The sequence below is a fragment of the Seriola aureovittata genome, chromosome 21 (genome assembly GCF_021018895.1).
Source record: "Seriola aureovittata isolate HTS-2021-v1 ecotype China chromosome 21, ASM2101889v1, whole genome shotgun sequence".
NCBI classification, from domain to species: domain Eukaryota; kingdom Metazoa; phylum Chordata; class Actinopteri; order Carangiformes; family Carangidae; genus Seriola; species Seriola aureovittata.
In genome coordinates, this window is record NC_079384.1 from 15,286,397 (window position 1) to 15,312,760 (window position 26,364).

At 36.9% G+C, this 26,364-nt stretch overlaps 1 long non-coding RNA gene across 2 annotated transcripts in view; it reads right to left on the bottom strand.

The window, feature by feature from the left end:
• The window catches only part of LOC130162285 (uncharacterized), a 37,520-nt gene extending 11,156 nt beyond the window's left edge, over positions 1-26,364 (bottom strand). Inside the window, exons 1-4 of one of the 2 annotated variants that reach the window (XR_008826263.1) lie at positions 25,855-26,364; positions 14,986-15,046; positions 14,007-14,071; positions 11,029-11,146 (exon numbers count right to left, since the gene is read on the bottom strand). This is a non-coding gene — a long non-coding RNA (uncharacterized LOC130162285). Of the gene's footprint in view, positions 1-11,028; positions 11,147-14,006; positions 14,072-14,985; positions 15,047-16,606; positions 16,780-25,854 lie in introns of those variants that run through there. The other variant, XR_008826262.1, reaches the window with a different exon arrangement.

A 26,364-nucleotide genomic window follows, 5' to 3' on the forward strand; every position in this document is an offset into this window, starting at 1 on the left:
AGGCATCAAACAAAATTGAATAGTAAGGCATAAAAGTGCCCCAAAATGTCATAGTATAGTTTGGCACAAAAATGCCAAATAACGTCATAGTATAGTATGGCATAAAATGTCAAAAAAACATCATAGTATGGCAAGGCATGAAAGGTCATGAAAACGTCATAGTATGGTAAGGCATCAAACGTCATAGTATAGTTAGGCATAAAAAGGCACAAAAACGTCATAGTATAGTTTGGCACTAAAATGCCAAAAAACGTCATAGTATAGTATGGCATTAAATGTCAAAAAAACATCATAGTATATCAAGGCATAAAAGGTCATGAAAACATCATAGTATGGCAAGGCATAAGATGAAATGATATAGTAAGGCACAAAAATGCCAAAAAACGTCATAGTATGGTAAGGCATCAAACAAAATTGAATAGTAAGCCATAAAAGTGCCCCAAAATGTCATAGTATAGTTTGGCACAAAAATGCCAAATAACGTCATAGTATAGTATGGCATAAAATGTCAAAAAAACATCATAGTATATTAAGGCATAAAAGGTCATGAAAACGTCATAGTATGGTAAGGCATCAAACGTCATAGTATAGTTGGGCATAAAAAGGCACAAAAACGTCATAGTATAGTTTGGCACTAAAATGCCAAAAAACGTCATAGTATAGTATGGCATAAAATGTCAAAAAAACATCATAGTATATTAAGGCATAAAAGGTCAAGAAAACGTCATAGTATGGTAAGGCATCAAACGTCATAGTATAGTTAGGCATAAAAAGGCACAAAAACGTCATAGTATAGTTTGGCACTAAAATGCCAAAAAACGTCATACTATATTAAGGCATAAAAGGTCATGAAAACATCATAGTATGGCAAGGCATAAGATGAAATGACATAGTAAGGCACAAAAATGCCAAAAAACGTCATAGTATAGTTAGGCATAAAAAGGCACAAAAACGTCATAGTATAGTTTGGCACTAAAATGCCAAAAAACGTCATAGTATAGTATGGCAAAAAATGTCAAAAAAACATCATAGTATATTAAGGCATAAAAGGTCATGAAAACGTCATAGTATGGTAAGGCATCAAACAAAATTGAATAGTAAGGCATAAAAGTGCCCCAAAATGTCATAGTATAGTTTGGCACAAAAATGCCAAATAACGTCATAGTATAGTATGGCATAAAATGTCAAAAAAACATCATAGTATGGCAAGGCATAAAAGGTCATGAAAACGTCATAGTATGGTAAGGCATCAAACGTCATAGTATAGTTAGGCATAAAAAGGCACAAAAACGTCATAGTATAGTTTGGCACTAAAATGCCAAAAAACGTCATAGTATAGTATGGCATAAAATGTCAAAAAAACATCATAGTATATTAAGGCATAAAAGGTCATGAAAACATCATAGCATGGCAAGGCATAAGATGAAATGACATAGTAAGGCACAAAATGCCAAAAAACGTCATAGTATGGTAAGGCATAAAAATGCCAAAAAACGTCATAGTATAGTATGACAAAAAATGTCAAAAAAACATCATAGTATATTAAGGCATAAAAGGTCATGAAAACGTCATAGTATGGTAAGGCATCAAACGTCATAGTATAGTTAGGCATAAAAAGGCACAAAAACATCATAGTATAGTTTGGCACTAAAAGGCCATAAAACGTCATAGTATAGTTTGGCATAAAAATGCCAAAAAACGTCATAGTATGGTAAGGCATCAAACGTCATAGTATAGTTAGGCATAAAAAGGCACAAAAACGTCATAGTATAGTATGGCATAAAATGTCAAAAAAACATCATAGTATATTAAGGCATAAAAGGTCATGAAAACATCATAGTATGGCAAGGCATAAGATGAAATGACATAGTAAGGCACAAAAATGCCAAAAAACGTCATAGTATGGGAAGGCATCAAACGTCATAGTATAGTTAGGCATAAAAAGGCACAAAAACGTCATAGTATAGTTTGGCACTAAAATGCCAAAAAACGTCATAGTATAGTTTGGCACTAAAATGCCAAAAAACGTCATAGTATAGTATGGCATAAAATGTCAAAAAAACATTATAGTATATTAAGGCATAAAAGGTCATGAAAACGTCATAGTATGGTAAGGCATCAAACGTCATAGTATAGTTAGGCATAAAAAGGCACAAAAACGTCATAGTATAGTTTGGCACTAAAATGCCAAAAAACGTCATAGTATAGTATGGCAAAAAATGTCAAAAAAACATCATAGTATATTAAGGCATAAAAGGTCATGAAAACGTCATAGTATGGTAAGGCATCAAACGTCATAGTATAGTTAGGCATAAAAAGGCACAAAAACATCATAGTATAGTTTGGCACTAAAAGGCCAAAAAACGTCATAGTATAGTATGGCATAAAATGTCAAAAAAACATCATAGTATATCAAGGCATAAAAGGTCATGAAAACATCATAGTATGGCAAGGGATAAGATGAAATGATATAGTAAGGCACAAAAATGCCAAAAAACGTCATAGTATGGTAAGGCATCAAACAAAATTGAATAGTAAGCCATAAAAGTGCCCCAAAATGTCATAGTATAGTTTGGCACAAAAATGCCAAATAACGTCATAGTATAGTATGGCATAAAATGTCAAAAAAACATCATAGTATATTAAGGCATAAAAGGTCATGAAAACGTCATAGTATGGTAAGGCATCAAACGTCATAGTATAGTTAGGCATAAAAAGGCACAAAAACGTCATAGTATAGTATGGCATAAAATGTCAAAAAAACATCATAGTATATTAAGGCATAAAAGGTCATGAAAACGTCATAGTATGGTAAGGCATCAAACGTCATAGTATAGTTAGGCATAAAAAGGCACAAAAACGTCAAAGTATAGTTTGGCACTAAAATGCCAAAAAACGTCATAGTATAGTATGGCATAAAATGTCAAAAAAACATCATAGTATGGCAAGGCATAAAAGGTCATGAAAACGTCATAGTATGGTAAGGCATCAAACGTCATAGTATAGTTAGGCATAAAAAGGCACAAAAACGTCATAGTATAGTATGGCATAAAATGTCAAAAAAACATCATAGTATATTAAGGCATAAAAGGTCATGAAAACGTCATAGTATGGTAAGGCATCAAACGTCATAGTATAGTTAGGCATAAAAAGGCACAAAAACGTCATAGTATAGTATGGCATAAAATGTCAAAAAAACATCATAGTATATTAAGGCATAAAAGGTCATGAAAACATCATAGCATGGCAAGGCATAAGATGAAATGACATAGTAAGGCACAAAATGCCAAAAAACGTCATAGTATGGTAAGGCATCAAACGTCAAAAAAACATCATAGTATATTAAGGCATAAAAGGTCATGAAAACGTCATAGTATGGTAAGGCATCAAACGTCATAGTATAGTTAGGCATAAAAAGGCACAAAAACGTCATAGTATAGTATGGCATAAAATGTCAAAAAAACATCATAGTATATTAAGGCATAAAAGGTCATGAAAACATCATAGCATGGCAAGGCATAAGATGAAATGACATAGTAAGGCACAAAAATGCCAAAAAACGTCATAGTATAGTTAGGCATAAAAAGGCACAAAAACGTCATAGTATAGTTTGGCACTAAAATGCCAAAAAACGTCATAGTATAGTATGGCAAAAAATGTCAAAAAAACATCATAGTATATTAAGGCATAAAAGGTCATGAAAACGTCATAGTATGGTAAGGCATCAAACAAAATTGAATAGTAAGGCATAAAAGTGCCCCAAAATGTCATAGTATAGTTTGGCACAAAAATGCCAAATAACGTCATAGTATAGTATGGCATAAAATGTCAAAAAAACATCATAGTATGGCAAGGCATAAAAGGTCATGAAAACGTCATAGTATGGTAAGGCATCAAACGTCATAGTATAGTTAGGCATAAAAAGGCACAAAAACGTCATAGTATAGTTTGGCACTAAAATGCCAAAAAACGTCATAGTATAGTATGGCAAAAAATGTCAAAAAAACATCATAGTATATTAAGGCATAAAAGGTCATGAAAACGTCATAGTATGGTAAGGCATCAAACGTCATAGTATAGTTAGGCATAAAAAGGCACAAAAACATCATAGTATAGTTTGGCACTAAAAGGCCAAAAAACGTCATAGTATAGTATGGCATAAAATGTCAAAAAAACATCATAGTATATCAAGGCATAAAAGGTCATGAAAACATCATAGTATGGCAAGGGATAAGATGAAATGATATAGTAAGGCACAAAAATGCCAAAAAACGTCATAGTATGGTAAGGCATCAAACAAAATTGAATAGTAAGCCATAAAAGTGCCCCAAAATGTCATAGTATAGTTTGGCACAAAAATGCCAAATAACGTCATAGTATAGTATGGCAAAAAATGTCAAAAAAACATCATAGTATATTAAGGCATAAAAGGTCATGAAAACGTCATAGTATGGTAAGGCATCAAACAAAATTGAATAGTAAGGCATAAAAGTGCCCCAAAATGTCATAGTATAGTTTGGCACAAAAATGCCAAATAACGTCATAGTATAGTATGGCATAAAATGTCAAAAAAACATCATAGTATGGCAAGGCATAAAAGGTCATGAAAACGTCATAGTATGGTAAGGCATCAAACGTCATAGTATAGTTAGGCATAAAAAGGCACAAAAACGTCATAGTATAGTTTGGCACTAAAATGCCAAAAAACGTCATAGTATAGTATGGCATAAAATGTCAAAAAAACATCATAGTATGGCAAGGCATAAAAGGTCATGAAAACGTCATAGTATGGTAAGGCATCAAACGTCATAGTATAGTTAGGCATAAAAAGGCACAAAAACGTCATAGTATAGTATGGCATAAAATGTCAAAAAAACATCATAGTATATTAAGGCATAAAAGGTCATGAAAACGTCATAGTATGGTAAGGCATCAAACGTCATAGTATAGTTAGGCATAAAAAGGCACAAAAACGTCATAGTATAGTATGGCATAAAATGTCAAAAAAACATCATAGTATATTAAGGCATAAAAGGTCATGAAAACATCATAGCATGGCAAGGCATAAGATGAAATGACATAGTAAGGCACAAAATGCCAAAAAACGTCATAGTATGGTAAGGCATCAAACGTCATAGTATAGTTAGGCATAAAAAGGCACAAAAACATCATAGTATAGTTTGGCACTAAAAGGCCATAAAACGTCATAGTATAGTTTGGCATAAAAATGCCAAAAAACGTCATAGTATAGTATGGCATAAAATGCCAAAAAAACATCATAGTATATCAAGGCATAAAAGGTCATGAAAACATCATAGTATGGCAAGGGATAAGATGAAATGATATAGTAAGGCACAAAAATGCCATAAAACGTCATAGTATAGTTTGGCATAAAAATGCCAAAAAACGTCATAGTATAGTACGGCATAAAATGTCATGAAAACGTCATAGTATGGTAAGGCATCAAACGTCATAGTATAGTTAGGCATAAAAAGGCACAAAAACGTCATAGTATAGTTTGACACTAAAATGCCAAAAAACGTCATAGTATAGTATGGCATAAAATGTCAAAAAAACATCATAGTATATTAAGGCATAAAAGGTCATGAAAACGTCATAGTATGGTAAGGCATCAAACGTCATAGTATAGTTAGGCATAAAAAGGCACAAAAACGTCATAGTATAGTTTGGCACTAAAATGCCAAAAAACGTCATAGTATAGTATGGCATAAAATGTCAAAAAAACATCATAGTATATTAAGGCATAAAAGGTCATGAAAACATCATAGTATGGTAAGGCATCAAACGTCATAGTATAGTTAGGCATAAAAAGGCACAAAAACGTCATAGTATAGTATGGCACAAAATGTCAAAAAAACATCATAGTATATTAAGGCATAAAAGGTCATGAAAACGTCATAGTATGGTAAGGCATCAAACGTCATAGTATAGTTAGGCATAAAAAGGCACAAAAATGCCATAAAACGTCATAGTATAGTTTGGCACTAAAATGCCAAAAAACGTCATAGTATAGTATGGCATAAAATGTCAAAAAAACATCATAGTATATTAAGGCATAAAAGGTCATGAAAACATCATAGTATGGTAAGGCATCAAACGTCATAGTATAGTTAGGCATAAAAAGGCACAAAAACGTCATAGTATAGTTTGGCACTAAAAGGTCATAAAACGTCATAGTATAGTTTGGCACAAAAATGCCAAATAACGTCATAGTATAGTATGGCATAAAATGTCAAAAAAACATCATAGTATATTAAGGCATAAAAGGTCATGAAAACGTCATAGTATGGTAAGGCATCAAACGTCATAGTTAGGCATAAAAAGGCACAAAAACGTCATAGTATAGTTTGGCACTAAAATGCCAAAAAACGTCATAGTATAGTATGGCATAAAAAGTCAAAAAAAACATCACAGTTTATTAAGGCATAAAAGGTCATGAAAACGTCATAGTATTGCAATGCATGACACAAAATGATATAGTAAGGCATAAAAGTGTCATAGTACAGTATGTGATAAAAACCTCATGGTATAGTATGAAATAGAAACGTAACAGTATAGTAAGTCATAAAAACGTCATAGTATAGCAAGTTATAAAAATATCATAGTATGTTATGTTATAAAAATGTCATAGTATGGTAAGTCATAAAGAACATCATAGTATAGTTAGTCATAAAAATGTATAGTAAGGTATGGTATAGAAAGTCATAGAAAAATTCATAGTATAATAAGGCATAAAAATATCATAGTACAGTATGTGTTAAAACATCATATTATAGTAAGGCATTGTAATCTTCATAGTGTGGTAAGCGATAAAAAATGTCATAGTATAGTTAGGCATAAAAAGGCACAAAATGTCATAGTATAGTAAGGCATAAAAATATCATAGTATGTTATGTTATAAAAATGTCATAGTATGGTAAGTCATAAAAAACATCATAGTATAGTTTGGCATAAAAATGCAAAAAAACATCATAGTATAGTGTGGTATAAAACGTCAAAATTACATCATAGTATATTAAGGCATAAAAAGTCATGAAAACATCATAGTATGGTAAGGCATCAAACGTCATAGTATAGTTAGGCATAAAAAGGCCATAAAACGTCATAGTATAGTTTGGCACAAAAATGCCAAAAAACGTCATAGTATAGTATGGCATAAAATGTCAAAAAAACATCATAGTATATTAAGGCATAAAAGGTCATGAAAACATCATAGTATGGTAAGGCATCAAACGTCATAGTATAGTTAGGCATAAAAAGGCACAAAAATGTCATAGTATAGTATGGCACAAAATGTCAAAAAAACATCATAGTATATTAAGGCATAAAAGGTCATGAAAACGTCATAGTATGGTAAGGCATCAAACGTCATAGTATAGTTAGGCATAAAAAGGCACAAAAACGTCAAAGTATAGTTTGGCACTAAAATGCCAAAAAACGTCAAGGTATAGTATGGCATAAAATGTCAAAAAAACATCATAGTATATCAAGGCATAAAAGGTCATGAAAACGTCATAGCATGGTAAGGCATCAAACGTCATAGTATAGTTAGGCATAAAAAGGCACAAAAACGTCATAGTATAGTTTGGCACTAAAAGGCCATAAAACGTCATAGTATAGTTTGGCACAAAAATGCCAAATAACGTCATAGTATAGTATGGCATAAAATGTCAAAAAAACATCATAGTATATTAAGGCATAAAAGGTCATGAAAACGTCATAGTATGGTAAGGCATCAAACGTCATAGTTAGGCATAAAAAGGCACAAAAACGTCATAGTATAGTTTGGCACTAAAATGCCAAAAAACGTCATAGTATAGTATGGCATAAAAAGTCAAAAAAAACATCACAGTTTATTAAGGCATAAAAGGTCATGAAAACGTCATAGTATTGCAATGCATGACACAAAATGATATAGTAAGGCATAAAAGTGTCATAGTACAGTATGTGATAAAAACCTCATGGTATAGTATGAAATAGAAACGTAACAGTATAGTAAGTCATAAAAACGTCATAGTATAGCAAGTTATAAAAATATCATAGTATGTTATGTTATAAAAATGTCATAGTATGGTAAGTCATAAAGAACATCATAGTATAGTTAGTCATAAAAATGTATAGTAAGGTATGGTATAGAAAGTCATAGAAAAATTCATAGTATAATAAGGCATAAAAATATCATAGTACAGTATGTGTTAAAACATCATATTATAGTAAGGCATTGTAATCTTCATAGTGTGGTAAGCGATAAAAAATGTCATAGTATAGTAAGGCAAAAAAAATGTCACGGTATAGTAAGTCACAAAAACGTCATAGTATTGTATGTAATAAAATTGTCATCGTATAGTAAGTCATAAAAAACATCATAGTATAGTTTGGCATAAAAATGCAAAAAAACATCATAGTATAGTGTGGTATAAAACGTCAAAATTACATCATAGTATATTAAGGCATAAAAAGTCATGAAAACATCATAGTATGGTAAGGCATCAAACGTCATAGTATAGTTAGGCATAAAAAGGCCATAAAACGTCATAGTATAGTTTGGCACAAAAATGCCAAAAAACGTCATAGTATAGTATGGCATAAAATGTCAAAAAAACATCATAGTATATTAAGGCATAAAAGGTCATGAAAACATCATAGTATGGTAAGGCATCAAACGTCATAGTATAGTTAGGCATAAAAAGGCACAAAAATGTCATAGTATAGTATGGCACAAAATGTCAAAAAAACATCATAGTATATTAAGGCATAAAAGGTCATGAAAACGTCATAGTATGGTAAGGCATCAAACGTCATAGTATAGTTAGGCATAAAAAGGCACAAAAACGTCATAGTATAGTTTGACACTAAAATGCCAAAAAACGTCATAGTATAGTATGGTATAAAATGTCAAAAAAACATCATAGTATATTAAGGCATAAAAGGTCATGAAAACGTCATAGTATGGTAAGGCATCAAACGTCATAGTATAGTTAGGCATAAAAAGGCACAAAAACGTCATAGTATAGTTTGGCACTAAAATGTCAAAAAACGTCATAGTATAGTATGGCATAAAATGTCAAAGAAACATCATAGTATATTAAGGCATAAAAGGTCATGAAAACGTCATAGCATGGTAAGGCATCAAACGTCATAGTATAGTTAGGCATAAAAAGGCACAAAAACGTCATAGTATAGTTTGGCACTAAAATGCCAAAAAACGTCATAGTATAGTTTGGCATAAAAATGCAAAAAAACGTCATAGTATGGTAAGGCATCAAACAAAATTGAATAGTAAGCCATAAAAGTGCCCCAAAATGTCATAGTATAGATTGGCACAAAAATGCCAAATAACGTCATAGTATAGTATGGCATAAAATGTCAAAAAAACATCATATTATATTAAGGCATAAAAGGTCATGAAAACGTCATAGTATGGTAAGGCATCAAACGTCATAGAATAGTTGGGCATAAAAAGGCACAAAAACGTCATAGTACAGTTTGGCACTAAAATGCCAAAAAACGTCATAGTATAGTATGGCATAAAACGTCAAAAAAACATCATTGTATATTAAGGCATAAAAGGTCATGAAAACGTCATAGTATGGTAAGGCATCAAACTTCATAGTATAGTTTGGCATAAAAATGCCATAAAACGTCATAGAATAGTTTGGCATAAAAATGCAAAAAAAACGTCATAGTATAGTATGGCATGAAACGTCAAAAAAACATCACAGTTTATTAAGGCATAAAAGGTCATGAAAACGTCATAGTATGGCAAGGTATAAGATGAAATGATATAGTAAGGCACAAAAATGCCAAAAAGTGTCATAGTAGTGTATGGCATAAAAATGTCATGGTATAGTAAGTCATGAAAAACATCATGGAAGAGTCTGTAATAAAAACGTCACAGTATAATAAGTGATAAAAAATATCATAGTTTAGCAAGCCATAAGAATGTCATAGTATAGTAAATCATAAAAAAACGTCATAGTATAGCAAGGCATAAAAATGTATAGTACAGTATGTGATAAAAATGTCATATTATAGTAAGGCATAAAAATGTCATAGTATAGTAAAAGTTTGTTGAAGTTCCAAAAGTAAAGGTACTCATTAAGCAAAATTACCCATTTTAGAATAATATATATATATATATATATAAATAATATTGGATCATGATTGTCAATGTATGAATGTGTAAGCATCATTAATGGAGCGTTTCAAATACTTTACGTGCTGCTCAGTAGCTTCAACTATAATAATACATCACAATTGATTCGTTGGTTATATTTTGTCTTTAATAAACTAAACTTGCAAAGATAAGATGTCAAATAGCTGTAGTGGAGTAAAAAGCATTATATGTTTTTCTGAAATGTAGTAGAATAGAACTATAAAGTATCATAAAATGGAAATACTCAAATAAAGTAGTAGCAGCTAAAATCGTCCTTGTACATGACTTGAGTGAATGTACTTATAGTTACATTCCACCACGGCATTAAATGAGTGTCCTAAAGCACTGCTGGCCTGGCTGCCCTCAGAGCTACATGAAAACTGACAGATATAGCAGAGTCAGTGCAGTCTGATTGAAATGGATAGCTTCCTCTCTCCCTATTTGGCAAATCACTCTAAAGCTGTCCTATACAACACTTGCAGAACTGTTTAAATTTCAGTACTTCAGAAAACAAAAGCACTTGTTAATAAACGTGTTTATGGTGTGCCACTACTGCTCTCTTCTGACAGTTCTATGGAAATGCAGGTGAAGCTCTGGATTACTGTTTTTTGAACCTATTGAGGGAAGTGAGACAAATGTCCATTGTAATGCTGATGTTACAGAACGATGGACATGAAAATAATAACTACCTAGTTTTTAATGTCACAAAACTTGTTTACAAATCAACCAGGGTTTGTAAACCAAAGTCCCACAATTAACCATAATCGACTCTTGTGCTGAAATCTGATTTCCCTGGTACTTCCACTGTATTTATGCCTTTGCCCATGTATTGGAGGAGAATTTCATCTTACCTTTTTTCCCCAAAACTGCCTCTTTTCACTTTGAATGGCATCATTTACGTCAGGCAGCTGGTCCTTCAGATAGGTCTGTAGTACAAACTATCCATGGCTTTTCAATCCTCAGTCTCGCCTAATGTAAAAAAAAACAAACAAAACAAAACACAGCTTTCACAATGTGAAATTGCTGTATTATAATTCATCACTTTATCTGAGAATGTTCTTCTCAGAAACCAACTCAAAATCCCATTTTCACTGAATCATCTCAATCGCAGCCTTTGCACATTTTTCCTTTACAAATCTGTTTTAAATTCAAAATAAAAGTATGAAAACAGTTTACTGCTGTAATATACATTACTGTAAAACAACTATACATAGGATTAATAAATATATGCTACATTTCTCTCTGGAGATACCAACCTCATTATTTTGTTTTCTGAATCAAGAATAATAATCAAGAACATTTTTTTTCCATGTCTATATCTTTGCCACCAAAGGTTTCCTAATGGCCAATTAGACTAATATCCTTCAGCTGGGCTATGGCTTGTCATTTATACAATACACCAAAAAGCATACAAAATGTGTTTTCATGGGCAGCTAAGAGGATTTCTAAATTGCGCTTTCAGTGATGTGTCTCCTTTGTTTCAGTGTGGAGGAGGACAAATAGCTGGATCAGAGTGGTGACTCACTGGAGCGACCGCTTGGGAGCAGTCTGTGTTCTTGCCAGTGAGATGAAATATCCTGCTGAAAAATTAATATCTATGTGCTATGCTGTAAATATTTACCCCGCTTTTCCTCCTGTTTGATGTCCCCCCATCCACTGTACAGTAATGTGTCTTATCTATCTGCTGGATATCTGAGTTTACCAACTACAGGCTCATAAGATTATGCAGCTGCTTACTTTCTTGTCTTTCAAAAATCTCCTTGAAAATGTTGTTTCGCAATTCCTGTGCTATGTGTTGTCTAATAAAGTTTTCTTAGTCAAGACCAAAATCTGAAGCTTTTCTACTTCCTACTTTTCTACTTTAATAAAGGTTCAGCAATTAGAGCTGATTGTTGAGAGGGCCAATGGTGATAGGTAAAGTATAAGTAGGGTTCAGTATAAATCTGACTTACTGTAACAATGCAAAACAATCATTAATTATTTACAGTAATAGCTATCAAAGAGATCAATATATATTGATATTTTAATAGAAGATTCTCTAATTGTTGATTTACAAAACAGCGGAGATCTCTGAGACCTGCTCCTTTAAATAACATAGCCTCAGTGACCCCAATTACAATTAATTCATTTATTTTATTTTCATTTCATATGTTTGAATTATGTCCAGGAACCCAAGGTAATTGTTTGACATTTAAAAAACATTTCTTATTCACTTTAAAATGAAGATACAACATAGCAAACATGAAATATTACAGAACAAAGGAATTATGTCGACAGAAATGACCTAAAATTTAATACCAGGACCTATTAACATTCGTTTTATAGATTTAGTTTGTCACTTTTAAATGTTTTGATTTCATTAAAATGAGAATAGGTTCAGCGAGACAGATAAAAAAGTGGCTGTAAATTTTTTCTAAATTTTTATTTCATTGTATTTACAATAAAGGGTACCCCGGCTTCCTCCCAGAGTCATGCACATTTGGTTAATTGGTGACTCTAAAGGGCCCCTAGGTGTGAATGTGAGTGTGAGTGGTTGTTTGTCTCTATATGTCAGCCTTGTGATGAACTGGCGACCTCTTCAGGGTGTACCCTGCCCTCACCCAATGTCAGCTGAGATTGGCTCCAGAACCTCCCTGTGACCCTAGAAGGATGAGCGGTATAGCTAATGTTTGGATGGATGGATGGATGGATGGATTTACAATATCTATTTATGACCACTAGATGGAGCCAGTTATTTTTGTATAGCAACATTTTTTCCATTCCATTACTGACTATTTCTGCTTTAACCGGTACAGTAGTTATGAGTAGAGGCTCTTATGGCATGTAAAGCTCAACATTATACATGTGTGATCTTTGTTGAAATTATTTTCTGCAGCTGTCCATCACAGAGAAACGATAAAAGCATCCAGCTTGTGACTTGTTGGGATCATTTGTTTGGGACGTTGTTGTTTTAGCTGTAATTCTCAAACTGTTGCATTAACCTTTCATGACCTGGAAAATCTTTGAGAAAACACTCGTGTTCTCACAATGCAGAACAAACCTTTCAAAACCAAATGATGAATTCTCTGTGTGTCACTTTTTAATTTTGTTGGCGTTCCTGAAGTTATTATTTCATCTGACCATTTTGCTTTTCTTGGAGCAAAAGATATGACGACTAAATCCAAAGCTGTCATTTTTCCCCCTGGTGTCTTGATAAATCTCAGCCTATTAGATTAAATAATTGCTTCAATGTGAGTTAAAAGATTCTTCTTTTATCGTGGAGGATAAAGGGCTTAATGAAGGTCATCCTGGTTGATAAAGTCTTTCTGTTGTATCCCACATCACCTCATCTGCTCTTGGCAGAAATACACATTTGAAAATCAGATATTTCCATGAGTAATCAAATAGCTGTAAATTATGAGGCAGAAATCCACTGATGCTGTAAAACTTTAGATTCTACTTTTACTATTCATATCAGGACATTTTACGCAAAATTGATCCATACTGTAGGTTTTGCCTGAATAATCAATCAATTACATGGGTACGACATATATTACATCACTCAAAATACTTTAAATACCAAATATTTTACACTTATATGACATCATCCTTGGATCATGGATCTTGCATCAACACATTTTGACACTAAATCTTCTTAAGCTATACTTTGCAAAGGCTGAATTCAAGCTGAATTTGGCGTTATGTGTGTGTTTGGTGTGTAATTTTGGGTCCGAAATACAGTGTGTTTCTAGCGTGATATCTTGAGGGGAACCTGTTATGTTGAGTCCTTTAATGCAGCGTCACTTAAATGCACCTTTTAACAAACACTGAAAATCTCTCCCAGACTTACCAACAATTATTTCTTCCTCTGTTTAGTCTAAGCAAGTGCGTACACCTTGTAATCCACCTTGTATCCTGTAATGAGACAGAAATTGTGCTCAAAAGCAAGCAATTATGTAATTCATGTACACACAAAGCAGTAAAAAAAAAAAAAAAAAATCTATAGAAAAAGAAGCTGGAATGTGAGCAAGATGGGAAGTTGCCATGCCGAGGGTGTGATGGCCGCGTGGGCTGAGAAAAACAAACCAGGTTCAAGTATAGACTATCACCGAGGGGTCTAAAGCTGACCGCATGCACCTCAAAAACTTAAATATTTAGTTTAGTCGAGCTGAGCCAGTTCGAGCCAGCCAATTAATCTTTTCAAATGAGACCGTGGTCAAACAAACCGAGATGGGTGCGTAATGAAGCCAGCCCCTTAATCCTTGTGAGTGTACACAGAGTTGTGATTGAGCTTACTGCAAAAGACATCCAAACAATGACTTACTACAGGAGGGAGAGATGTTTTACAGAGAATACAGATACATCTGTATTTGTATGTACTTGCCAAAAATGTTTCACGAGTCAGAATATTTTTTACTGAAACTGTTCTGTTTATAACCTCCATCAACAGGCTGTATTTGAAAGCCTGTTTGAAATTATCCATCAAGTCAAGGTCCAAGGTCTGGTACTCATAAATTATAATTAATGAGTCTGGCAGGTGTTTTTTTTCTCAGGCCATCTCAGTCATTTTCAGCTGAGCAAAGCACATTTAAGTGAAGGGATAACAGCTGCACATTAAGGGCTTTCAGTGGAACACTCTGGAATAACAGAAGTTCGGAAATGGCCCCCTTGTGTAGGTTTGAGTGCTCGGCCGAAGCCGTTTTCTCCAGCTCTGGGAACCCTCAAACCAAAAGGAAATCGTGTGAGAATATCTTCAGCAATGGCGTTTTTAATCTTCCTTCATTAGTGGATTGAGCACAGTATGTCGTTATAGAGATAAAGGGACCTACCTTCTGGTAGGTCCGGTTGTATAAAAGCACCACCACTGAATGGGGGTGTAGGTCAGGGTCACTGCAGAAATATTTGGATAAAACACACAATAATTAATGCATGGCATACACTAGCTGTCACAGATGAGTGTAACAACATCAGTTAAAGTGAAATTGATATGTTTGCTACTAGCAACAGAACAATAATGCTTCAAAAATGGACAAAATAATATTAATTTAAAGGTCGACTTAAAGTTATTGGTCAAATCACTTCTAATAAGAACTGACAATTAAAACCAACAACATGGTACAGATGGTTCACAGGAAACAGAATGAACTGGACATTAATGTGTAGATGTACTGACTCACAAAACGTATTGCATAAGAAGTCATTCAAATGAGCCTCCGTTTGCATGTCCATGTGTGATTTTTGGTCAAATGACTTATTATTAATTTTAGTAATCAGTGAGATATTTCTCCATTATTGAATTATACGCAGCTGACTTGATTATCATCTAAAAACACAGAAATGTTTCGTGAGACATTCAGTTCTGTATCTTGCTGTCAAGTCGAGTCAGATGTTCGGATGCACGAGCTGGAGGAAAACTGTTGAATGAAACGTCCTGTGTCGGCATTTCTAATCGACGACTGAAAACTGTTGACAGTTTCTTTGCTTGGACTCAATCCAAAGACGAGCAGAGTTCAGAAGTATGTAACATGGTGTACAGTCTGGCCTTGGATAGTGGTGCGCTGCGGAATGCATGGGGTAGTGCTGGTTGTGATTATTATAACGGCACTTGGTGATGGTGGTGAGTGCTGGTATGTTGGATATAAAGGGCTGGCTGTCGCCCCTGTTTAAGTAAACATTAGAGTGTAAAGCCTCTTGTGTTTACCACGTTCAAGCAGCAGTGGTGTTTCTGACAGGAAATACTGCTTCTTGAATGGACTGCTCTTAGTTTGAAGTGTTTTGTTTTGGAGGGATTTTTGAGGAGGGTCACATTTTGGGTGTAGAAAATAAAGCGCTGCTCTTAAATGCCAGGAAAGACGTGTTGTGAAAAAAAAAAAAAAAATCTGTTGAAACACTCGTAGTAACAGAGATATCAAGTGATACGGTGGGTGTTTTCACAGAATGTAAGGTCACAGAACCCTGACATGTCAAAGCTTCACAACACCCCTCTGACATAACACATCCTGTCTGTTACTACTGAAAAACAGACCCACAATTCCTTTCAGCTTCCTCCTAGTGTTTCCTGCTGTCAATCGAAGGGTCCGGGCCGACACCCCCCCCCACCCCACCCCCCAGGATTTAACCTCTAACTAGGTGGAGAGGGTCAGCTTCCTTCCCTATGAGGAAGCTTTGGAAGGGGGGATGCATAGCTGGCTCCATCCCTGCCCCGAGAAGAGGAGGTGGCGGAGAGGTAGACCCAAGATATTTACAGAAAGCACAGGCGTGTCCCGCCACATTCTCTCCCTCTGAATGAAAAAGCTGGGGTGGGGTCGAGAGGGATTTCACAACGCAACACAGAGGAGGAAATGGACTGGACGGATATCTCACTACTCCATCATGTGCACCTCCCTTTTCCCTTTAGTGTTTATTTTTTACCACATGCATGTGTGTGTGTGTGTGTGTGGCTGAACGTACTGTGAGGAGGTGTTCCTGTGGTTTTGGCCAAAGCTTCAGGATTTGAAGAGCTACAGTCCAGAAGCCCTGATATCCTCCATGATCGCATCACTTAACCCGCTCCTCGCCTTGCATCCAGATTTGTTATTTAATGCCGGCTCAGGACTGCTGAGATGCAGCATATCTTTAAAACTCCTTCAGTATTTCTCTATGCTGAGGAACGGTTGCTCTGGTGCAATGTAATGAAATAAAAAGCACAACCGTACAAAAAGTGAGGCATCTTCTGCAAAAGCACAAATTAGATGTGAAGGTAAAATGGTCTCTGGTCTGGGCTGAAAATGATCCACGAGACAGACTGTCGCCAGAATAAAGATTAAGGTGAAAGGTCAAGTGCTGCATAAACTAAATCAAATTTGCTGAGAAAATATCCCAAAAGGCAGACGTCTCGGTTTCACCATCGTTACACTGTAGACATGAGATGGTAAGAAAGAGACATGTTTAAATCCCTGAGTCACACATCTGTGACCTGCTTCTGCATTCTGGACTGCTGCCTGAAGAATTTGCTCCTCATTGCTACTCATAGGGATTTCCTGTAGGATGCAGAGCTGAATCACTGGGTTTGTTCCAAAAGCCATTCTATCTAAAGGAGGGCTGACTTCACGCTGTGTGTGGATGACGAGGCCTCAATTTGATTTCATGGGATTTCTTTTATCCTGCCTTTGCTCCATAATAGGAGAAAGGGGCTTAAGACTTGATATACTGATTAAGTATTATGTGTAAGGCAGTGAATTCTTCCTGACATTGCCTTCTTTTGTATTTCTTTTTTTATTCGTGTACATTAGAAGAAAAAAAAGGAGCATTTCTGACCGTGTATGGGTTTGATTCATAATCCCTGACATTTACTTAGCAAACCTAGCAGGCCCCACATTGACTGACAGTGGTCACAGCCACTGGCAGATTAAAGAGCCATTAAGACAGCCTTTCACAAACCCTCTGGCTGGCCCTCTCAGTCATGCATCACCAGAAGACCGCTGCCTCTTTGGGATGGTTTGCCGTAGCGATGGAAAAAATGCAGTCTCTAAGTGCAAAGTGGCAGTTAAAAAGTTCGAGACTCTGGAAATTTGGTGCAGAACACGAAGTCTAACGAGCATGTGCAGGAGAGGGAAGCTTTCGCTTAAGAACTACAACTGCGCCGGTGAAGTAGCTCAGTCATTGGCCTTGCCTTAAAAGGATCATAGTTCTACTTATGGCAACATCTTTTATGCGTTCAGTACTTGAATCACTGAAAACATTAATATGTTGGTTTGAATAAGGATAGAGAAGCTTGTTAAACCGCAGAGGAATTAAGAGTGTGACGATCGACCTCAATCTTTCTCGTTGCCAGGAAGCTTTTTGTGCGAGTGGCTGAGACGTTTTCCATGCAGACCACACACAGTCAGAATCCCACACCTCCACTTAAGGTGAAGGGTTTATTTACACGGGCACTGCATGTACCCTCCAGATCAGAAAGGCATAAAACCAAATACATCTGAGAACAATTTCTCTTATGAACTAAAAACACTATCTCAGGAAGAAGACACAAAAAAAAACAGCTCCTTGATTTGCATAGCTGACAGAGCTGTCAACCTCAGCTAGAGTAAGACTAATAGCAAGAATTTACCTTGTCATGTTGTTTCCCTCCTTGCCTCTAAAAGTGTGTGTAAATGCTGCAGAAAACAGCCTGACGCTGCCCATTTCTCACCCTGCACTTCACTACACTTAATCTGAAACACACTGTACACAAATATTAAATAACACTGCCTTCCGTCTGCCTTATGTAAAGTTTCCACTCACAGGCTAACAACATCACACGTCACAGATTAGTAATGCGCGCCGAACAGGTTTTGCAGTCGTATGCCAACAAAACCTGATAGAGTTGCTGCTGAGGCAAACTGGACTCAGAAACCTTTAAATCTACACCTCTGTACACGCCTGGCAGCCCCGCAGAAGGTCAAAAGGCCACTGATGCCTTGGCATGGAAACACAGCAGCTATTTTGGAGATGTGCACTGACGCTTGTTCAGTGGTTGGAACTCTGTAGTATTTACTGTATGGCCTTTGATGGATTCAGACACTGCATATTAAATCTCTTGCAATGTATTTTCAGTTTAAAAATTCTATGAAGTCTTCAATAAGGCAATTTGCCCTTCTGTGCTTTAAAATTGATAATCCCTCTCAGATGCTCAGAGGCAGTTTGGAGAGAATGTAGATAAAGACCATGAGCAATTAACAGATAATATAACACCCTGGGAGCAACATCCTTAGGTTTATTCAATTTTAGTGAATTGTGTTTTATCAACACCTAATGACTTGCCTTGTTGTTCAGTGAAATGTCCTTAATATCTTAACTTCTGTCTCTGCCTCCATAAAAATATAACTGCAGCTTTTTCTGTACTGTCTTCTAAGACCGCCTGCACACTTGACTCCTCATTAGGGTTGCAAAATTCTGTGAATTTTCAAAAATGGAAACTTTCCATGGGAATTTATGGGAATAAACGGGAATAAACGGGGAATTTTCAAAATTGAAGGTTAGCTCTTCAGATGCCATTCAAATACACTTGAATATCCATGCCATTCCTCAATCACATGCACAGAGCACACTGCTTACTGCATGGCTAACGAGACCACACCCCCTATTGGCACCGTGCATGCCTCCATCACATGTACAGAAGATTTCTAGAAGACTGGACCACACTTTTGAGCCTGAAACACAAAGACTATTGAAGGCACACATTTGAGCCTGTGGACTAAACAAAGTGAAGTAAGTTTTGATGATATTATGGGGAAATATATTTATTAAATGTTTAAATAGCAAATATAACATACAAATGTATTCATCTAGTAGCTAGCAATCTGATAAGTTAGATGCTAAATAAGCCATAGCTAGCATAAGGCAGATGCTAGCTACCACATGTGGCTGTTTTTTTCTGCCTCCTGCAATATGTTTTGAAGATCATTCCAGTTGTTTAGCTAGCCTTACTATTTATATCTGTTCATCACATTGCATTAGTATTCTTACAAGCTCTTGTCTTATTTTACAGAAAAATGCCACGTGCGCCATCCGATGTGTGGAGACATTTTACACCAGCTAATGTACAAGGGAAGTCTGTATATATGTGTAAGTATTGTGATGAGTCATACGTGAAGAATGCCACAAAAATGCAGCAGCATATTGCAAAGTGCGTTTTGGAGGGAGAGTGGCTTTTTTCATTTAACATTTTGAATGGGACTTTGTGGAGATTTTTGGATGGGGGGATGCATTTTTGAATGAGTGGGGTTGGGAGATGGGTAATATTGAACCCAACATTCCTGTTTTTGTTCATCCATGAAACAAGAAATTAAAATGTGTTCTGTTCTACTTACAAATAAATCTGTTGAAATATCTGTTGAAAACATTTTGTATGGCTGTTTTCTTATGACTTCTGTTTATATTTATGCTTGGATATAATATATTCCCAGTCAGTTCCCCTAATTTCCCATTAATTCCCATAATTCCCATGGAAAGTTTCCAATATGTAATATTTCCAAAATTCCCAAGCTTAACTTCCCATAGAAATTTAATTTTTCCAGGAAATTTTGGGAATGTCTTACTAAAAGGACTAACTTTGGAAGACATAACCACTTGATCCGGCTAACTTGCATTTCTGCACAAAACAAAGCCTGGATTTTGTCACCCATCTTTCACAGCATAGTTGTGCTATAAAGGTGTCACTTCACAGCCAGTATGGACAGGAGGAAGACTACAGTGACCAGTAATTCTTTCTATATACATCATACGGCATGTGAGAAATGTACTAAAATAGACTTTAAAAAATCCGAACCTATCCTTTAAATTAATTGAGCTGTTGCACCTGAGGCGTAGATGTGACCTATGACTGCATAAACAGGTCCTCTACAAGAACTGAAAGACATGTTTGCATGTGAGGCATATTTACATAAATCCAGGATAGCTTTTCACTGGCTGTAAATACACAACCCAGGGAGGGTAAATCATGGCGACTCGTACTGTAGGCTTGACCTGTCAGATATCTTGTTGGCTGGTTACCCTGACACAAGCACATACAAGCACATGATAAACGCAAATACACATGGGCCTCCTCCTTCGTATTATTTGAGCACTGAACCCCGTGGCTGCAAAAGCCACACAGTGAATTTCGGACATGTTTAGAGGGGTGTATTTATAAATGGCGAGCCCACCCAGCCTAGCATGCTTTGGATGCTTTGGGTGTTACCAGAACTGGCACCAATAAAGGCCAGCAGCATTCCTAAAGCTATCGATATTAGATGCGAAAGAGCTAGCTTTGAAAACATTTTCCAGCTTTCAAACGTCTATGTCAGGTCTCATATACTGTGAGCTGAAACATATTCTTTTGAATTTAAATCAGGAGTTGTGATATAGAGGTTTGTGTCACTTATTGACATTTTAAGTGACCGGGTGTGTCTGAAGTGTTGACTGAGTATATGTCAGATCACAAGAGTAGCACCTTCCTCTTTAGTATGTCCAGACAATAGCTGCCCATTCTCTCTCTATCTCTCCACCCTCTCTCTCTATCTCTCTCTAATTTCAAACACAAGCACACACATCAGGCAGATTTGGCTGCAGCCCCCCCCCCCCCCATGCAAAGTTTCCATTCCTCTGTCCATGGTTTCAAATAAAAACATCCACTGCACTTATTTTTAGTCTTGCAACACTTCATCAGAAACACACTTGAATGCATGACAACAGCAAGGGGCTTGATAACTTCAGAGTTCTCAAATCTCAGTTTTTGAGAAAGTTTTAATCAGAGCAGGCTTCTAGATGCCTGACTTCATAAGCTACCTACCTCATCACGATAAAATGTCTGCTGAGCAGGAATAATCAGAGCCTGTGCTTCATATTTAGTCTTTACTTTTACATTTAAGGGAACAATTTGACATTTTGGGGAATTAGCTTTTTTGCTTCCTTGATTAAATGAGTTTTTTGTTGTCTTTGCCATAGAATGTGGTTTCTTGCCAGATGAGGGTGGTGGTTGTTATTTTTGCCGGCCAAGAGCTCCAGCCATCATTGTGTCAAGACAGGAGGTTATAATACATCCTCTAAGCAGTGCTACGTCTTCAGGGCAGATTGGAGGCTACAGTGAGTTGCTATTGGAAAGTGACGAAACAGGCCACGGCTAGCTGGTTAGCTTGCTAACTTCAGTTGAAGAAAAGAGTTGATAAAGGAAAGAGTTAACATTGGCTTTGCTTTCCACCTCTGGAGACAGCTCTTGGTGAGTAAAGGAATGAAGTTTGATGTAGAACTTGCAACATTTCTTCTAGACTTGTAAGTAGACAGCTGTTAATGCTAACGTTGGATATGCAGCAATAGCAAAACTTACAAAGAACTCCTTTAAAGTTGAATGAGAAGACTGATTGCAATCTCAGGTTTGTGCATTAACTACTGTGCTATATAGCCTTAGCTTAGCTTAGCTTAGCTTAGTTTAGCATAGCATAGGAGGGTTTTATGGAGATTCCTGTGATGGAACTATTAGCTGTCAGTTCCCCATAAAACCAAAACTTCTCATTTTAACATTTCCCTATTTGTGGAGATTAAACAATCAAAATATAACAGGTTAAGAAAAAGGTTTAAAAGGTGCAGGTAAACAGATTTTTTAGACAGATCCAGGCTAGCTGGTTTCCCCTACATCCAGACTTCATGCTAAGCTCAGCTAACCATCCCCTGGCTGTAGCTTCAAAGTTAGTCTGCAGACATGAAAGTGGCATCGATCTTCCACCAAATGTCTTTTTGAATTTGATATTGATATCTTCAAAAATAAAATTTTATGTTTTGGCAGGTAGGCCACAGAACTGTTATTATATATTCAGACCAGAGTACAGTCACAAGTACAGCACATGCCACAGTTCAACCTTAATTGCTTTACTTTTGAAAATAAACATGTAAATGAGCTATCCTCCAAACTAAAAAGCTCCTGAACATACAGCCCCAGTCAGTCTGGCAGCATTGTAACCAGTGTGCTGTGAAGCCGGGGGGGGGGGGGTAATTTCACATTAAAGGCTGAGAGGAAATGCCTCAAGCCAAAACAGATAAGCAAAGAAGAATATGTTTTGTGTTTCTTCAATAAAGAGAGAGAATATGACAACAGTGAAGAAGAATAGAGGATGTCAAAAAACCCTCAGCATGAGATGCACAAGCAAGAAACTTAGAAACGTAATTGTTGTTATCGTACGACCTAAAGAAAATAACATTTTCAACCTAAAGGCAAGTAATAATACACCATCGAAACAGTGAAATGATCCAATTATGCTTTGGCTGAATGCTGAAAGCCAAACTGCTTCAACTGCAATTCAGGAAACAAAATATTGATATGTAACTGTGCATGTGTAAGGAAAAGTGTATCAGCCATATGCTGTAGAGTATATGAGTATGTACAGCGTTAGGTCATGATGCCCTGTGACTTTCTGTCTTTTGTTTTATGTGCACAGTTGAGGAATTGCAAAACCAGGCTTTAGAGTCAGGAAATTAGATTTTAGGGGGCAAATTTTCTCTTTGTTCTTTCTATTCTGCTTTTTTCTACTTCAAACAGCAACAACAAGGCCAGTAGAGGCCAGGCATGGCATGAATCTACAGTAATGCATTTTCATTCATAATATAGATGTAACCTAACCCTCTTGAAAGAGACTTAGAGTTTATTCTGCTCAGTTTGCTTCTCTTGAACATCATAAACCAGTCTGGAAACACTGATTGCCTTTATACAGCATAATGCAACCTTAAACAATAATCTGCAAAACAAGTACTGGTGCCTTTTATCTTAAATCACAGTCGGGGGCAGGATGGATTCATGTTCACATGGATTTTTCTAAGTACAGATAAATCACCTCATTCAAATGATGGAACAGAGAGCTTTTAATTGAATACATCAAAGTTTCTTGTCGTGGATACTCGGGACTTTCAAACAATGTTGGCCTTTGTGGGAAAGTAGCATTCCCTGTGAGGGGTAAGCTGCTGCCCCGTTTGCTTCTCATTACTGCTCTAATGATAGACCAGGTAGCTCAAGCTCAGTTAGCTCGCAAATCCAACCTCTGTGTTTGTTTTTACATCTTTTGCCATTTTTACCCTTTTCTCTCTTTTCTTCCTCTGTGCTCTTTTTCTTCTTTTCTAATGAACGTCCTTCTTTGAGCCTCCTCTGATCTCTCTAATTGCCCTCCTTTAAATCCTCACACAGTGTCTGGTGCCAAAATTTTCAGACAGTAAAAAGCCTACATTACCCACAGTATGTCCAAAAGCTACAAAGGGGGAAACAGACAAAGGCAACTTTGTTCCACTCATCCCCACAAATGAACTACAGGGGGCAACAGGGAGCGCTTAACACACTCCTCTGACAGGACACATTGCACTGACAGTGACTTTATTCCACTCATCTAAAATTTGGTTCTCTCACGTTGTCCTCTACCCATTTCTAGCTCTTTCTCACACAGTCCTAGTTTTCCTGAGCTCTCTATCTGCCTCATATTCTCTCTCCCTCTCCTTTTCACCCCTTCCTTCCACTCCTCACTTCTGAACTTCTCATTCATCATCAGCCCTCTGCTTCCCACCCTCATCCCGCAGTTCCTCCTAATTTTCCAAAGGGACTCTTACAGTCCGTCCCCACCCCTAATGCTCATGGCAGCCCCGCCCACAGGATTCTCATCTGCAGACAGGGGGTGGCGGGGAGGATGTGTAATTTTATAAATCTACATTACATCATAGCTGCTTCATTGAACTGTGATGACCACTAAAATGACATCAAGTTGCATTTGCACTGATTTGAAGTTTGCTGACTAACAGAATAACAGCAACAGTGGGATTCTGGTATGATATCAATTTGCAAGGTGGGAGAGTGTCGGGTGGGCTCATCATTTTTTCTGCTCAGCCCTGGCAGATAGAAGCACAGGGGAGGGGAGGGTAGGGTTTGGATCGGTGAGACCGTTTAACTGTGGACGTGACACATAGCAGTTCTTTGTTTGCCTCAGCAGACAGGGGGCACTGGGCTGCTTTGCCGGCTCCTCTGTGCCCACTGCACAACAGGAGCCAGGATGGCAGCGAGTCATGGCTAATAAACTACACATCATAAACAGCGCAGCAGCACCTCCCTCGTACAGTCAAACACTTCAGCAATAGTGTCCTCGTCTGCAGACCTTCTAAGGACAAGAGAGGACAATGTGATTGAGCTCCTGTGCTGCAGCTGTGATTACCATTAGGTTTTTGTACACAGATGTGGTTCACACTAGGACTGTTGTTGTCATATGTTAAGTGCGAAACTGCAATTGTGAGCTGTTGAGTGTGTCTATGTACCTGTTGTAATGGGATAGTAATTGCAACAGTGAGCCTGCCAATGATAAAAGCAACACATGTCCTTCAAATCATTTACATTCCGTGACCATAGGAATGAGTGAAATAAACATTTTGGAATTATTTTATATGTTTGTAAAGAATTGCATGATTTTATGGTGTCCGACAAGGGCAAACGGAAAAAAAACCACACAAACTCCTAAAACAAATGCAACACAAAAAACAGCATATCCAGACAACACAACAGAAATGCTCCAGGCCTCTAGGGGGAGCCCTAAGTGGAACACCTTGAGCATGAGCTTCAGCTTCGACCCGAGTGACCAGACCTTTGACCAGACCTCTGGCCTTTGACCTTGAACCAAAGGAGGGAGTATGTGGAAAGAAAGAAAGAAGAGGCGTGATAAAAGGCAATAAAAAGATATGTGTTCTTTTTTTTACATTGGCCGTAGTTTTGACAATATTGTAAAAGAGCAACAGATAACGTAGCAGGCGTTAGCGTGCTTATATACTGGAGCGCTTCTGTTGCGTTGTCTGGATATGCATCTTTTTTTCTGTTGCATTTGTTTTTGGGGTTTGTGTGGTTTTGTTGTGGCATCGTTTCTGTATTTGCAGTGTGTTTGCTGTCAATGTACATATATAATGTTTGTTAAACTACACGATACAAACTAAGTTATCAAATCCAAACTGTTGTTTCACTTAGAGATAAATGAAGAGCGTAAAGCGGAAACTTTGCTAAATACTGGAGCTGTGCGATAAATGTTTGTTGGTGAATATTTATGCATGTCTGTGCACATGTGGTTAACACATCTGGAAATGTTTGTTTCTGTTGGTGCGTCAGTGGTCCTGCAGCCAGTTAAACCAACAGATGAATACATGAAACTGGCAGCTCACTAAGTGAGGACCACCCCCTCATATTACTTCACCATAAAGAGTCCACGCGGCAGACATCACCATCGCTGGTGCCCATGACTGGTAGTCTGCAGCTGTCCAGGGGAGAGTGTGAGGAGGTTTTCCAACGTTGAGGAGGGTGAAACCCAGTCCAGAGCTGCAGCTGCGCGCTGCCGTCCTCAGCAGCCAGGATCAACTATGTGGGCACGTGATGCCCGTTGCTGGGTGCGCTGGGAGGAGAGAGAGAGAGGGAGAGAGAAGTGAGGTAGTAACACATTCAAGGTCTTCATCCCCTTCCCGCTCTGCTTGGGAGCAACGTGCAGTGTGGTCAGAGGACTTGGGTGGTCGCCCCCAAACACTGCGTGGAAAAAAACTGTGTTAAACAACTGAGAGTTCACCGCAGCAGCTTGTGTTACACACAGACCCAGAGCCGGAGAAGCTGGCAGCACTCATACAGAGGATTAAAGAAAGAAGAAACTGAAACAAATATGTTGTTTACGAAAAGTTCTAAATATGTTTGGATATTACAAATGCTTGCTCTGAGC